This window comes from Ursus americanus, chromosome 25, assembly GCF_024610735.1.
Source record: "Ursus americanus isolate L20-20 chromosome 25, mUrsAme1.1.p, whole genome shotgun sequence".
NCBI lineage: Eukaryota > Metazoa > Chordata > Mammalia > Carnivora > Ursidae > Ursus > Ursus americanus.
Window position 1 is genome coordinate 22,874,575 of NC_142151.1, and position 17,748 is coordinate 22,892,322.

General features: G+C 34.8%; 1 protein-coding gene across 19 annotated transcripts in view; it reads right to left on the reverse strand.

The window, feature by feature from the left end:
- Window positions 1-17,748, reverse strand: part of SOX5 (SRY-box transcription factor 5) — a 963,841-nt gene that overhangs the window by 71,360 nt on the left and 874,733 nt on the right. The window lies entirely within an intron of this gene.

The following is a 17,748-nucleotide window of genomic DNA, read 5'->3' on the forward strand; positions in this document are numbered from 1 at the left end:
CTACAGGAGAAAGAGGGAGAGAGAAGGGAGAGAGAAAAAAGACTGTCAGTAATAAAATAAATGCACCTCTTGAAAGTACCTCTATTCAGATGTGGTAGTTTTCCTGTGGGTGTTCTTGTTTACTGCCCTGGAACATTTAAAGAAAGAAGTTGTCACCTCAACTTTCACGACTTCCTTCTCTGGGGAGAAATGACAGATACCACATATAAGGGATTTCAGCTTCAGGATGTCCAGGGACTCAAAACAAGTAACAGTCATTCATACTTACTCAATATTTCCCAATGTCTAGGGAAGACAAGTATATCATATTATTTGGTCAACACCTCTTTTTGCTCTATTTTAAAATGTACACAGTGTGTTACAAAGAACGCAGCTTCATACGCAAAGTAAGTCTCTTATTATCCATATCGGTTTAAGTCTGGTATACCTCCTTTTTTTGACCTGCTGCAATGGGCACCTGTAACAATTTTTTTTCCTAAAAAAATTTACAAAAAAGCCATTGATGGGGAATGAAAGGAGAGTATATGAAGGACATTATCTGGTCTACCTACATTGAAAAAATTAACTGGATGCTTGCCAGAAGTCCACTTTATGTCATGATATATAAACACAGACAAACCTGAAATTATCTTGAGGATTAGGGTTTTAAGAATACTGTCTGAAACATGCACTGCTCCACTAAGCCACCACATAGTAGTTCTTATTAAGTAACCGGTAAAAAATTCTTCAACAAATCAATTTAATAACAAAAGAAAATTTCACTTTGATAATAATTCTCATATGATATAGTATCTTAAACAAGGAGGTTGCTTTAGATTCAAATAGTCACCTCAAATGTTTAGATTAATTCTCTTTTCATCTCCATTTAGCAGTTTGTGAAAATTTTAAGATCTGGATGGAAAAGAAACTAGCATGTGTGTGTGTGTGTGTGTGTGTGTGTGTGTGTGTGTGTGTGTGTATGCAAGATATAACTTCTGTAATGGAAAGACTGATACTAAAGGAAAAAGCTCTCAAAGGAAAGTACTGTGACATAGCTTATCTTGATTTTTCTCTGAAAGAAATTTCAAAGGATAAAACTGCTCAGGATAAGCCAGAGACCCTGATAAGTGGGGTCTCTTTAGAAATGAAATATTGAAAACTAAAGACAGGCATATATTTACATGAAAATACACATACACTGTTCACAGTTTCCAGATACTATGGTCTAAATGAAACAGATCATTAAAATTATTGATAAAATTATGTTTTTTTAATGACAACTAACATAAGATTTATTCCAGACAAAGAAACACCAGAGGAGTATATTTGTACTATCAATAATGAGTGTTCCTTCTCCCCAAGTGTGTGTGTGTGTGTGTGTGTGTGTGTGTGTATGCTTGTGTGTGTGTTTAAAACCATGCATTGGAATAATTATATTCTTTATTTCAGTCTGTGAGAAAGAAAAACTAGATTTAATTCATAAGTCTTAGATTGCATAAATTAGAGTAAAAGAATATGATGTCAGATACAATGACTGGGAGTTTATCATTTTTTCAAGTATCAGAATTGATCCATTTCCCACACTTGTGTTAAAAACCTTTCCATTATTTTCTACAATTCAAAAAAGTAGTATTTTTTATCCTCGTCCTAAACTGTTTATGAAGTTATTAAGAAAATAACCAATATCCCAAGATACACTTTGTAAATTTAAATTTTGTCCAGTAAAATACATGTACCGAATTACATATACAGAATTAAAAATATTTTAAAAATAGGCTGTATAGCTATGTTACATATTATAAATTTCATGTTGTATTATATATTATATCCTTGTCTTTAAAAATTATTTCAGTGGGTATTATCCCTAGAAACTAACAATCCATATTAGTGGTTTAGTATATATACTAAATATAAGTCTAAATATAAGACTGCCTCATAATTACTGACGATTGACATGAGATATTTTAATATCTGTAGGTAAAAAGAAAAACGTGAACAAAGTAATTATTCAAAATTTTAATTTGATTATTAAAGAATTATCTCATAATTTGAAAGAATATTGGCTAATTGTGTTATTTAGATAATTATATAGATGGACCAATCACTCATAAAAGGTGATCCAATGCTTAAATATCAATCTCTATAGACAGACCCACAACTTCCAGAGAAGTATAAGAACCACTATTGAAAATACAAGCACAAACATACTCTCAGTTGAATGTAAAGGTTGCAGATGGCATACACTTGGAATGAAAAATGTCATACACATTCTTTCCTCATTCAAATAAATGCATCATTTTTATCTTTTTAAATTATGAAATTAAGGTTTATCTTAATTAAACTGTCCTAAGAGATGCTTTTGAGTAGAAAAACTAAATTTGTAAAACAGAAGGACCCATTTAAATATTTTTACAAGAACAGTGTGGTATCATCCACTTTGCTGGTACTTTTACACACTATAGAGATTTAAAGTAATTTATGATGAAATGTCGCAAGCGTATTAGTCAATCAGAGTATGGTTGACATTAGGTAGCTCTTCATTCCTCTCAGTCTCCCATATCCCCTTCCTCATATTTGGCTTTCTCCTGCTTCCCCAAGGTTTGGAAGTAGGAAATATCTATTTCTAATACAGTTTATTTTGTGTGAAATATATGTGTTCCTTAAATTCACATTATATTACAGAAGCTTTCAAAAAGGCCTCAAGTCTTAGAGAATCTAAAACACTTCAAGTTTGCACAGGTAAAATAAACCAGAAATTTTAATACTTCTGGGTCCTAATTTGACCTAATTCACAGGTTAAAGGGAAATTTCAGTGGCTTTAAAGAAGCTGACCATGTTTCGCATAGCTGGCTACTATGTAAGGGTGGGCAACTTACCAAAAAGAAAAAAAAAATGTTGCTGTGACTTATTTTAACACAACCTTTCAAAAAATTAAGTTCATTTATCTATGCATGTGTGTGCTAATTTTAAAACAAGGGAATCAAGAGATAATGGATATTTTATTTCACTTATTACATGCTCTTGAAGCAAGATCAAGAATAACAAGAGTTATTTGTATTGAGTGAGATCTATAATCACACTGGTTGACCTTGTTGAGAGGGAAGGGTCATGGAATGTAGTGGCCATTGGGGGGCCATCTGAAGTAAAAAAGCATCCTGAGAACTATAGAACCCACTTCCATATGATGGATAAACCTTGTGTGTGTTTCTACATCTTAACAATACAAATTTTTTAAACACAAATCTGGCTAACATTTTTCTTTAAAAGATCGCAGATAAACCCAGAGTTAAATATAAGGTGCATTATGATAAATGTATTTTTATGAAAAAGTTAAGTTGTTCTAAACTTCAGAAATAAATTGGGAGATCCTAAACATAAAAAACTAAACCTTAAAGAGAGCGCTCACTTCATGAGGTTAAACAGACTAACAGAATAACTGTTTTGCCTTGCAGAATAATTTTACTCTTGAAACTCTTGTGTTAGGGATTTATTTTAATCTCTAAAACTCCCCAATTCCACAGATCATTAGGTTTTCCACTCTTTATAATTACTAAAATATTGCATTCCTATTCCCTTTCCCTTCCTTCATTCCTACACTTACTTCAGACAATGATTTTTTTTTTTTTTAAGGAAACAATCACTTAAAATTAAGCTGGACTCTTATCCATTGATTACTTAGGGTCTTCCTGGTGCTCATGTGTCCATAAGAGTGTGAGTGTGTGTGTGTGTGTTTAACTCCCTTTTGTTTCAAATTTTCCATAAAACCACATTTTTTTTGTCTCTTTAGCTTCTTCAAGGACCCACCGTTTTCTACTTCTAGTGTACTTCTACTGGAACAGTTAAAGTAAGGCAAACTTCAATTTAATACCAGTTCTGAATTAGTGACCTTGAGTAACTAAACTGAGCCACACAATTCTTTAATTTGCAAATTCAGGATAAATAAAACTGACCTCTTAGGGTTGCTGTGAGAAATAGACCACACAATGTGTATAAAATACTCAGAAACACACATGACGAAGAATGCTTTATCAATAAGTAATAGTTATAATTATTAATTAATTATACCGAGTAAGAAACTGACTAGGAAATATGTATGTGCTGACTTCCTACTATATACTCTGGACTGTGCTAGGTACAGTGAAGGATACAAGCAATGTATAAATATACTTTCTTCCCTAAGTCAAGATTGATAAACATAAAACAATGAGAGTGTAAGTGTACTATAACTGTATGCCACTTTTAAGGGTGTGAAGGAAAGGAAATGAGTCAGTGTGAACTGATTTTTCATAGAAGAGTTGTAGCTAAGCTGATAGTAAAAAAGAAGGTGGCATTCTAGGAAGGGAGAACAATTTAAAGGCACAGGAGCAGGAATGAGGTAGCTTTTGCCAAGGGAATACAGAAGATGGTGTGGAACAGTGAATGGGAGAAAGGACAGTGACATAATTGAGTGCATACTCCAGGAAGAATAAAGAAGCACTGCCTTTGTAGGCTAGTTCACTGTCTAGAAGATCTTCAAATACAGACAAAGAGTTTAAGTTTAATATGTAGGCAACAGAAAGTCACTGAATTTTTGAAAGCAATATACGTGATAGTTTTAATTAGCATAAAGATCTGACAAGATATCAGTTATGAGGTTACCAACATTTAGCAGCAATAATTTTAATGGTACCTTGAGTTGAAGTAACAATTGCGGAAATGAAGATGGAAAAAATGATACCAAGTTAATAGCACAGTGGGCACATAAATGATTACACATTAACTGGGGAAAAGAAAGATGAAACAGAAGAACAGGATGAATAAGTATAATTTATATAGTCTTTATTTCATAGATATAATATGTAAGTATTCACGTATCACATATTCTTATTTGTGTATGTAGTCATTATACTATCTTGTATAACAGCTAAAACACATGTATTTTCTTCTTTTTTTTGAAAGAAAAAACAAAAAACAAAACTAAGTCACACAGAGAGACTTCCCTTTAATTCGTATTGTGATAGTAAAAATGCTAGAACCATTCCGTTATGGGTTTCCCCTAAAGTATAGCTCATTAAATTTTTTTAAAAGTATTAATACTATGATGCAATGTATCTACAACAGCATGAGCTTGAATTATACTTATCTTAGTTAAACCTGATCAGTATATTTTTTACATGGTACCACATGTCCCAAAGCACTAATAGGCAGTGGGCTGATAGTTCATTAGTGGGCAGTCTTCCTGTTGAGCTGTAATAGTACAGTGTGGGGTCAAAACAAAAATCTGATGGGATGATAAAGAATAGATATTTTAACTTATGCTAATTAATTGTTGCTAATTTTGGGGAAAACAGTACAGTTGTATTTAGACAACTTGGCTTTTAACCCACAGTTAGATACAATTGTATTTTCTTCTCAAGACAGCCATTTTTACTCAGCTATTCTAAGCTAGTGGCTGGTACTTAGTGCAAGGGGTGGAGAAGTTCCACAAAAGAGCTTTCTGAATTCTAAGGTAGACTATTTAATTTCTTCCTTGAGATGGTAAATTCTTGCCACTTCTCCTTAATAGGTTATTTTTTCCCAAATTGTTGAAAATACAACTTCTCCTGTTGCTATTACTCTAGGGCCCAACTGCCATCTGGAGTTTTTGGGTCGAAAGCATTATGCACTGACAAAAATATCTATTACTGGTTGGTCCCTCAAACCATTTACTGACTAGTAAACTCCTTGAAGGCAAGGATTTTGTCTCTATTATTTAATGCTTTCTCAGAAAATCCTAAAGGCAAGGAAGAGCAGAAATGAATAAAGGCTGAAATGAACTACATGAAATAATACCATTAATTTTTAACAAACATAGATCTCTAGTATGTATTTAATATATTTTTAATAATGGTAGTGACTATATGTGAAACAAATTTTAAAAACCTGGATGGAAATGGCATGTTTTTACTACTTGAGGAATTAGAGAAAAGACATAATGGTGATGTTGATAAAACTTCCCATTCATCCATTTATTTCATTTACTTAAAGGAACAAAGAAACAATGAATTTCAAAATCTTATCAGCATAATATAGCATATATACTTACTGTAGGCATAATCATAAATGAATAAGTCAATATGGAATTGTGAACCAAAAAAATGGATAAAGATTATTGGAAAAAAAAGTTAATATCTTTTAAAAAGACAATAGAATCAAGAGTTTAAGCACAGAGATACTCTTAACTGTTTCGGAAAAGACCAATAGGAAATGCCTTCTTTCTGATAAAGGGATATACGCTATTTACTCACTGGATCCTAAATATTTATTAGTCAGAGAATAAAGAGGTATTTAGTGGGGGCTACGATTGTGAGATAGAAGCTGTTGTTTGGGATACATTTTTCTTGGTTAGTTCAAAACCTAATTTTCTGTTTGAACTGGGATTTATTATCAGATCTCCCGTTCATGTGCCTAAGCAATCTAAATAAAGGCGACACGGAGGATACCATATACTGGCAATTACTCAGGAGCCAGTAGCATAGGACGGTGTATAGTCTGATCCAACTACCTTACATTCCGAATAAGAGACAGGTGGACACTGAGTAATGAAATGGGGACACTCATACCTCATCGGGAAAATAGTGTGAAATAAGTCAGGCCCACCATTCTCTCTCTAGCTCTACCGTCCCTTTCTCTGACTGCCCACATTTCTCCTCCCCAAATCACAAACTCCATCATACCAGATAGGAGAGCTGGGTACAAAAAGTGTTAAAAAAAAATTAAAGTTGTGACTGAAAATGCTGTCTTTCCTAAATGCTATATCATAAAACATACCGATTCTTTAAGTAAATTTGTAAACACTTATACTGCCATTATCTGAATGAGGAGTGTTAACAGATTGCACACCCATTTAATATAATTTTTGCTAAATTAATTGCTTAAAATTATTTCTAGAAGTAGAATCATTTTCTCCAAATGAAATATATAAACACCAATACATGAAAGACAGAAAAAAAGAGGTACATTATATAAATGAATTTTACATATTTTTAATATTTAATCAAATGAGACCAATGAGGTTGTTCAATTTACCCAAAGAATTTAAATAGGCATAGGGATGGAAGTTGAAGTGCTTTATTAGCCTTCGGGCTCAAGAAAGCCCTCACTCAGAAAATAAGTAATAGTCACTTCTAAACTCTCACATACGCAAACATGTATAAACTTAAATTTTCAAAAAGAACATTATAGAGCTAAAAACTCCCTGATTAATAGTCTCTTGAAGTTCAAATACACATACAGAAATGGCAGAAGATTTTTATCTGAAGTCCGGGGACTGATATCTAGCAGTAAAAATTAACACATATGCAATGCGTTAACTACTTGAGTTAGTGGTTTTCAAATGTGTGTGTCGTCATTTAGCATATGATTTTAAAAACATGTGGGGTTTAAAAACAGGTAAATGTGTACTTCTAAAGTTTAAGTCAGACCTGAAAGATGTACGTTAGATGTGATATGTAAGAAAAACATTTGTTTGTTTTTTTAAGGGAAGAAACAAGGAGCAACATTTGTGAGGAAAAAATTCAGAAAGCAATTTCAAGGCTCCATAAGTGTTATCTTTATAGCTTAATTTCAGCTTCTTAATGTAACTTAAATGTGGAGTTTAAAGAGAAACTAATGTACTGGAGAAAATCTTTCAAAACATATCAGCATGTTTCAGTGTGAATAAATTTGCATTGCACATTATTTTTCATAATGTTTCCTCACAGAAAATTATCAAAGCAACTTAGTTTAAACATGGACTTCTTTCCCTAACACTGTCAGCTCTTCTTTTTGATGTTATTCAAGTATATTGCAAGAAAAATAGGAAAGGCCTTAAATTTGCTGGGTCCCAGGGCAAAAGTGCAAATAGAAACACACATGGCAAATTTATAAAAACTTACAATTTACAAATTAAGCTAATGCAGTGTTTATTAAAACATTTCAGTCTCCCATCTTGACAAACATACCCCCAAAACCCCTGAATGCAAATGAAAACCACAATGAGATATCACTTTACACCTAGTAGGATGGCTATTATAAAAACACTAGAAAATAACAAATGTTCTCAAGAATGTGGAGGAATCAGAACCCTTACTGATTGCTGGTGAGAATGTACAATTGTGCCGATGCTACAGAAAACAAAATTATACACAGTTACCATACAACACAGCAAACCCACTTCTGGGTATATACCTCAAATAATCGAAATCAGAGACTGTTAACAGGTATTTGTATGCCTCTGTTCAGAGCAGCATTTGTTACAATAGCCAAAATGTGGAAGAAACCCAAGAGTTCATCAACGGAGGGATGGATAAACAAAGTGTGTTATAAACACACAGTGGAATATTATTCAGCCTTAAAAACAAAGGAAATTCTGATACATGCTGTGACACAGATGAACCTTGAAGACATTATGTTATGCTAAGTGAAATAAGCCCAATATTGTATGATTCCTTTTATATGAGGTGAGGTATCTAGAATATTCAGCTTCACAGAGACAGAAAGAATGGTGTTTTCCAGAGACTGGAGGGAGGTGGAGAAAGGGACTTAATTCTTCAATGGGTACAGGATTTCATTTTGGGAATATGAAAGTTCAGAAGGTGGATGGTGGTGATGGGTGCACAATGACGTAAATGTGCGTAATGCCAGGGACTGTACATTTAAAGATGGTTAAAATGGTAAATTTTATTTTATGTTTATTTATTTTTTTTAAGATTTTTTGTTTATTTATTTGACAGAGATAGAGACTACAAGCAGGGGGAGCTGCAGGTACAAGGAGAGGGAGAAGATTCCCCACTGAGCAGGGAGCTCAATCCTAGGACCCTGGGATCATGACAAGAGCCGAAGGCAGGTGCTTAACCGACTGAGCCACCCAGGTGCCCCTATGTTACGCATATCCTTCCCCCAACCCACAGAGAAATGATGAGGAGGGCAGGCTTGAATTTAGAATCTTGATCTCCTTGGTGCTCCATGTTTGGGCCCACAGCCGGCACTCCCTCTTTTCCTGTCCCCTGCTCCATTCAAGAGAAGAGGTGTGGCTTTTGCCCTAGATGGCCTAAATTTCTTGTCTGTGACTGACCTGCAAATGGCTCCCAGCCCTGCTAGACATGAGTCTTTAAGAAAATCCAAGATAAGGTTAGAAAGATATTCCAGGCAGAGGAAACATAACATGCAAAGTTACAGAGTTATCCTTTAAATCAACCAACAAAATAGGTCTACACGTATTTAAGATTTTTCTGTATACCACGGAAGGCACTTTTTAAAAAAGACTTTCCCTTTCCCTTCTTAAAATAAAAGAATATGTTCATGCTAGTTGTCCTAGGCAGGATGTGTGGTTATTCTGTTTTACAGCCACCACTATTGGAGCAGTGCTCAGGGAGACTGAACAAAGAGAGATCTGGTTTCTTTCACGCAGCGTAACGTTTTTGAGGTTCCGCCATGTTGCAGCATGTATTAGCAGCCTGCTCCATTGTATTGCTGAAGAATATTCTTTCATAGGGATATATCATATTTATGCGTGTGTTTATCCAGGTGATGGACATTTGGGTTGTTTCCAATTTTAGGCCATTATGAATAATCCTGCTATGGAACATTCCTGTACAAGTCTTTGTGTGTTTTCATTTCTCTTGACTACCCAATTCCTAGGATTGGATTTGCTGAGTCATAGGGTAATTTCATGTTTACTTTTTTAAGAAACTGCCAAACTTTTCCAAACTAGCTGAACCATTTTTACATTCCCACTAGCAGTGTTATCAAGGTCCCAGTTTCTCCATATCATCATCAATACTTGGTATTGTCTGTCTTTTTTATTATAACTATTCTAGTAGGAGAGAACTGGTATCTCATTATAGTTTTAATCTGCATTTCCTTAGTGATGAATGACATTAAGCAACTTTTCATGTGCTTCTTAGCCATTTCTATGTCTTCTTTGGTAAAATGCCTACTCAGACTTTTGCTCTTTCTAAAATATGGGTGGTCTTATTATTGGTTGTAAGAGTTCTTTTTTTTTTTTTTTTTAAAGATTTTATTTATTTATGTGACAGAGAGACAGCCATCGAGAGAGGGAACACAGCAGGGGGAGTGGGAGAGGAAGAAGCAGGCTCATAGCGGAGGAGCCCGATGTGGGACTCGATCCCGGTAAGCCAGGATCACGCCCTGAGCCGAAGGCAGACGCTTTAACGACTGCGCTACCCAGGCGCCCCTGGTTGTAAGAGTTCTTAATATTCAAATTTGATTGTAAAGAGTAAAACCTACCAGAGAAACTGAGTGAGGGTTCAGTTTAATAGCAGTGTATAGACATTACGAAAAGGTTCATAATGATAAAAATATGATGACAATAAAAGCGTAACACAAATAAACATATTTTCTGCTCATATAAATTTTATATACTTACACAATGATAAATTTTTTATTCTTTAATTTTTAAAAATCCTATGCAGTGGAGGTTGTAAAGGACTATGCACTCGTTGCACTCCATCAAGGAATACTAGCATTGTCAAGAGAGCTCTGAAAAGTTGATGACTTTTATTAACTACTAAGGTGACTTCCAGAAAAAAATGAAGACCAGATAGGGCTAGCTCTCAAGACGGAGACTCTTGAGGGTAAAAGGCGTGGGGTAGGGAGTATAAGGTTATAGAGTTCTCTCTTAACTTCCTTGATAATTAAGCCTTAGAAGTGGGGTGAGGAGTGGGGGTGTGAAGCATTTCTCCTGCTGCTTCACCCTCTTTACCACAGTCCAAGGCGGAAGGTGATTGGAGAAAGGTGCCTGTGGGGGATGTGGGAAGGGTTTTCACTTAATCTCTAGTCTAGAGTTCCAACTGAGGAGTTTTTCCCAAGGGAGAAAAGGCAGTGAACTAGAGTCACTCTACTAGGAACTATAGTCACTTGGAGAAGCAAGTTCAAGGAAGTACACACAATGTGAGAGATCCAGGATCTGCTGTATTTGGACACAATTCCCAAGGAAACTTGAGGGCAGGAAAGAAATGTGTCAAACTGAAAGAGTAAGCAAACTCAGACTTACGATAGATTTGCCCAAATGGAGGAGAACTAATAGCCAGTATATCAATGGCACAGAATTTTTTAAATGAGCAAGTTGAAGCTGTTGGAATATAAGAGTTTCAGTATCAGATTACTTAAGGAAATGATTTAAGTGGACAAAGCCTCTAAAGGCTGGAGGGCCAGCTGAGATCTAGAAGGGAGTTCTAGACTGCAGGGGGACGAGGCACAAGGGGAAATATTATCCACTTCAGAAAGGGAATTTTCTGCCTTCCGAGAAAACAGGTGAGCCTCTCAGAAAGCATGTCGGAGGAAATAAGGGGCTGGCTGGGAGGGGCCTCAAGGCAGAAACTACTGCGATTATGACCCACACCTCCTTAAATGTATTACTCCTGAATAATGTGTCTTGGAAAAGCGGGAATACAAAAGTAAAACATTATGTCTGGCTACAGTGCAGTTTTACCATTAAAAAGCTATCGTGAATACATGTACAGATGCTATCGCGTTATCTATGTGAAGCTGCTATCTCCAAATGCTAATAATACACAGAAATCTTTATTACTTTATTCCAAATTCAGTCCCACTCAGTGTGATACTTGGACGGAATACGGAGCTATCAATGAGGGGTGGAGTGTTGATAGGGTGTGAAGATGGCATCTTGATAAAAATTAAAGAATACATTTGAACTTACTTAAATTGTAAGACCTTTTTCACAGGTATGATGCTCTCAAGCTGTTTCTGTCACACCGCAGAGACTGAAGCATATAAATAAGAAATGCTTCAAATGTACTGGATTTTAAAAGGCTTTCTTCATCTTGTGATACACCAATAAATCTTTAATAGTTAGAAAAAACATTTGACTTTTACAATTGAAGCAGTTCCTTAAAGATCCAGATATATTTGCGAGAGTCATGCAAGAAAACACCAACTGATAGTTTATCTATCTCTCTCTCACTCCCTCCTCGTTTTTTCTACTCCACAAGCCATCTTCATGTACTGCACAGTAATCCATTACAATATGTTCCAACATCTGCCTCCCCATATGATGTATGACCTATTCGATTGACCCTTTTTATGCCGTTCCAGACTTTCTGCTCATGACTGTGGGAGGAAGAACGCTCTGCATCTATTCCTGAGGTCACTAACCAGTAAATACATCTCCATTTGGCAAGGTAAAGGGGACACTGGCTGGAAAGCTCTGCAAATCTTTTATATATCAGTGATTATACTCATAGCTTTAATTAGTTTAATTTATGGGGAAAAAAAAGCCCTGCTGAAATTCCTCTCAAAGTAACAGTAAGAAAAGAATGCTTGTTTAGCAGGGGAAAAAATTCTGTTTTCTGTTGTTACCCAATATTTTTATTTAATATAGGGAAGCTGAGTATTATCAGGAAGATTTTTAAAGCAATCACATCTTTGACTAAGTTCAAAATTGTGAAATCATTGTTCATTTTATCCCAATAGATTGGGGGTGGTATGTAATAATAACCAAGACATTAAAAATAGTGAGCATTTTTAACTCAATAAAAAGAGAAATTGAGTGTTAAGTCATATTAAATCAGACTATATATTAGTTTGTATATTACAGAAAAAAAAAAAGAAAAGAAAAACATACTTCCAGATTGCATACTTGCTGGAAGCTTGAAAATTCTTGGCGCATATGGGAAGAGGCAGTGCAAGAGCCATGATTTTTCTCAGTGACTATGAAGTGCCACTCACTTTGCTAGAAGTCTGCATGCTATTTCAGGGATCACCATAATAAGTCTGTGTGTTTAGTGGGGGTGGTTCGATAACTTGACAAAGATTAAACAACTAGTAGTTTCAGAAGTCTGGGTATCCCTTAAAGTTTTCCTTTCTACTATGTGCCATATAAACTTACCATATGGGGGTAACAATGTTACTACTAAAAACACTTTCCAAACTTAACATTTATGGGATGAATTCTCTCTATTGCAGTGGGATTCCCCTACCTGCTGGCCAGTGGAAGCGGGGATTTTCCCTAAATTCTGAGCCAACGATAGTTGACAAGCCCAGGACTTAAAAGGCTTCAAGAGTCAAAGACTTCTTGGGTCACTCATGACAGAACTCTCCTCTCCTTGAAGAAAGCACAGCCATTTAAGATTTTGTTTTCTTTATGGGGCGCCTAGGTGGCGCAGTCCTTAAGCATCTGCCTTCAGCTCAGGGCACGATCTCCTCCGCTAGGAGCCTGCTCTTCCTCTCCCACTCCCCCTGCTTGTGTTCCCTCTCTCGTTGGCTGTTTCTGTCAAATAAATAAATTTTCAAAAAAAAAGATTTTTTTTCTTTAGTTCTTTTGTTTTACTGCTGATACTAATAGACAACACAGATGATGGGTTAAAATTACAAAGACTTCTTCCCATGGATTTCACCCTTAGTTTTTCCTTCATTTTTCTTCTGTAAATTTTCATGATTGAGAAACTATTAGATATTATATTAGTGTTGGTTATTTAGGTACATAAAGTAAATTAGTCTACATTTTACTACATTTTAGTAAACTACTACATTTAGTAGTTTAGTAGTTTAGTCTACATTTTACTACATTTTAGACTAATCTGGACACAAAATGATAATAGCAGTGAAGAAAATCATAATACTTAAAATGTATAGAATTCTTACTAAGTGCCAGGACCATGCTGTCTCTCTCTCTAAAACTTAGGAAACAGATACTAAAGTAAAAGTCATTTGTCCAAAGGCACATAGCAAGAGGCAAAGAATAGATTAGAATCCAAGTCTTTTTACAGAGCTTGTAACTCTTAACCAATGCCTTAGGAACATCTTTCCTGGTCATTTAAATATGGTAGTGGTCTCTGGGGTTTTGGGTCAAAGAGCTGGACAAGCCCAGGGAGGGTCGTTCTAACAGTACTGCTGACAAAGCCTGGGCATTTATGATAAGAACTATATGACCACCACTGTAGTGCAGGAAGGACATGAGAAGTATCCAAGAGGACATTTTTCCTAGCAATTTCATCTCCTCCTTCTTCTTGGTCACTGCCAGTAAAAAATGTTTCAGTTTGGTTTACTTCTCAATTCATGGTGTTGGAAGAGCATATAAGAGAGAGCTATGACATGGTCAGACAGATTGGGAAGCCTTCTCTACAAATATGATTACTGGGAGGTCAGAAGGATGAGATGATGCAACTATGTACATGGAGTAGCAAAAAGTACTAGCAGAACAACCTAGTGGTAGGAGGGAACAGGACAAGTGTAGGGTATTGGAAGGAGGCCAGTGAGGCTCCAGCGTGGTGGCAGAGATGTTCAAAAAGGTAGATGAGGAGCCGTAACAGTTTAAGAAGAGGAACGACATAATTAGATTTGCATTTCCACAAGATTAGTCTAGCTGTAATATGGAGAATTGTTTGGAAGCATTCAGTTCACCAACACTCCCCTTTTAATGGAATAAGATTAACACAATCATTTTTTTCCATGATTTAAAATTGATTCAAAATCAATTATAGAATAAATCTGGATATATAATTTTCAACATTCTGAGTCTCAACCTTATTTCAATATTTACTCTTGTATAGAATTTACACTAATAGTTCAATCATATTAACAAATTTTATATATTTTGCTTCAATTCATAGTCACTAACCTTGCTTCTTTTGGATCATTTAAAAAAGAACAAGAAAAATATATTAAAAACGAGTCATTTGCACTACCTAAGCCACACATTACTCTTAAATCAATTAAAATAACAGAAACACACTGCATTTACACTGTGTCTTGAATCATGACAGGCTTCCCTTTCAATTGCATGGGACACACTTCTCATACGATCAAAGTAGTCCGGAGAAATAATCAACAATTGTAACTTCTCCTTTCCTGCCTTAAATTGATTGATTCATTCAATATTTATTTATCGAGCACCTGTATCTTACCAAGCATTGTTCTAGACACTTAGAACACATAAGTGAACTGAGATCTCTACCTTAATGATAGCATTTTAAATGTTTTCCCCCCAAAAGGCTTGCTGGTATTTAACCTTTCATTCTGTCTATCTAGTACTTGTCTGATATTTCCCCATATGACATGATCTATTACTTGTGGTTATTGTGATTGAGAATTTATATATTCATTACTCTTCATATTTATAAATGAGTATTGTTTTTGAAAGAAGTCATTCTTGAAGGTACATGACTGATACATACTTACAACATGGATACACCTTGAAAACATGCTAAGTGAAATAAACCAGACACAAAAGGAAAAACATTGTATGATTTCACTTATATAAACAGGCAAATTCACGGAGACGGAAAGTATAATAGAAGGCTAATAAAAAGTATAATAGAGTTACCAGGGGCTGAGGGAAGGGAGAATGGCAAGTTATTATTTCAGGGTTACAGAGTTTCCATTTGGGATGATTAAGAGTAACGGAAATAAATAGTGGTGATTGTTACATAACATTCTGAAGGGATTTAATGCTATTAAATTCTACACTTAAAAATGGTTAAAATGATAAATTTTATTATTATGCATATTTTACCACAAAAGTGGAATGATTAAGAGGGTGCTAGAAAAAAAAAAAAAACACTGTTTTCCTGTCCCACATTAAGCTTTATTTCTTTAAAACAATTTTTTCTAATTTATTCCCATGTGTTGGTTCATTTTGTACTTTAACTCAAGAGAACATATTTAAAAGGGAAAGGAGTAATGGTATTTTAAAGTAAAAGAAGGTTGGAAATACTAGATTCTTTAAAAAAATTACTAAAAATTATCCTAGGCTTTGGAAACAAATACAAATAAAAGAAAGAAGAGGATGTTCTAAATCAACCCAATTCAGTAATGTCCCTTTCAGGTTAATGGTCGCTCTGAAACAGAAGCTACAAGATCATGTCAACCCTTCCTTGACTTTGCAAAAAAGATAGCATTTGCCAGTTCTACTGTAGAAGGTAGTTCTTTCTTCACTTTCCCCTCCCACTCCAAAGCTAGCTTCTTTTTCATATTCAGATGACTGTTTATGAGCTCAATCCTGTTTTAACTGTCACTCTTTACATCAAGGAAAGATAGATGGGACACACCAACCCCAACCTAAATGACCTTTGGATGTGACAAGAGTTTTAGGTCAGCCTTGCTAAATGGAGGCCTTGGTGTATCGAGACATGCCTTGGGGTGAAATTTACAGTGAATTTATTATCTCCCAATGCCCTTTGGACTGCTTCCCACCATCAAACACTATGGCAGCACTTGGAACAGGAAGAAATACATTAACTGGAATCTGATCGTTTTAAAAGGTTACAGCTGCCCAAATATAATTTAATTTCATACTTGCCCTTTGAGGGTTTGGTGTATATTTTCATTTTATGACTGCAAATGATAAAGCTCTTAAGATTCCAGGCAATAAAAAGAGAAAAAAAAAAAGTATTTTAAGGGTTAGAAGTCTATTCAGTTCATACTCAATGAGTGAAGTGACAAATTAGCTTTTTTAAAAAAATCTAACATTTCTCTTTTTTATTTGGACCATCTCTTATTCCTCTTCTGATCCTATACTTCTATGTTTGGTTGAAATTAGTATGTGAACACTGACTTCAGATCTCAGCCAGTGGGAAAATAAAAAGGGTGATAAAGAAAAAAAGAAGATAAAGTCAACCTGATTTAAAGTGAAAATACTTTAGGATAGGGGACACATTTTTCAGTAGTGTTCCCTCTCATATGATTGGGAAAATTTACCCATCAGAGTATATCAACATAAAATTGATTTACCATTGATCTTATACTTCTGTAGTATGTCACATTTCCACAAACTCTAACAAAAGGTTCATAAAATCCTCTATAAATGCCACACCACAGCCTCATTAGCTTAACTAGTAAATATTGTTACTTTTATTAACAGAAAGTAAGTTATGTATGGTGTTATTAATTCAATGGAATTAATCAGAAAAAAAATCAGAAGCTAAGATCAGATAAAATTACCTACAGTTTAATATTTTAGCCATTAAAACTGAATGAGCAACAAAAACCAACTTTTGTTCTTTCCCTTTAACTTGATACTTTACCAGACTTCTCAGTTCTTTAAATATCAATCCAATAGAGTTTGAGGCAACATAGTATTTTGGATTCACTACTAAGAATAAGAAAAGCCACATAGTGAAACTTTTAGTCCATATGAACCAAATACAACTTAAAGTTGTGTGCGTGTGCCTATGTGAATGTGTATGAACACATGTGCACACATACGCATTCTTTTGTCATTTTTCAATTTAGTCAATATATATTTCTTGGAAGATACTGAGCTAGTTCCTCTGAAGTTTATGCTTTAAACAAATATTTTAGTTTTTTAAGAGGGTGCTCCTAACACAAGGAATAAAGAAACATAAAGAATCAGCATTTAAGTATTGTAAAACTTAAACATAATTACATATATAATTATAAATACTAATGTATCTGTATTAGCAAATTTATTTCATGTTGGTATATCACTGTTTTCAAAGCATTCTGCACAGTACTTAAGCTGCATAACAATTCTAGTGGTCAGATATTACTATCCCTGTTTATAGATTATGAAAATGTAGCCTAGAATAGTTAAGGAACCTGCCTTAAGTAGCAAATCTAGTAGTTACTGAGACTCAGATGCTCTGGATAGTAATGGGTAATGGGACTTACTCTTTCATTTATTCAGTTACTTATCCCTCTTTCAATCAACAAATATTAATTAAAGGCTCACCTAAGGTGAGATTTTCCAGGAATCAATTCCCAGTTCTTTTAAAAAGGACCGTATTCTCATTTCTCTAAGGAAGTTATAGAAATGGCCAGTAAGCACAT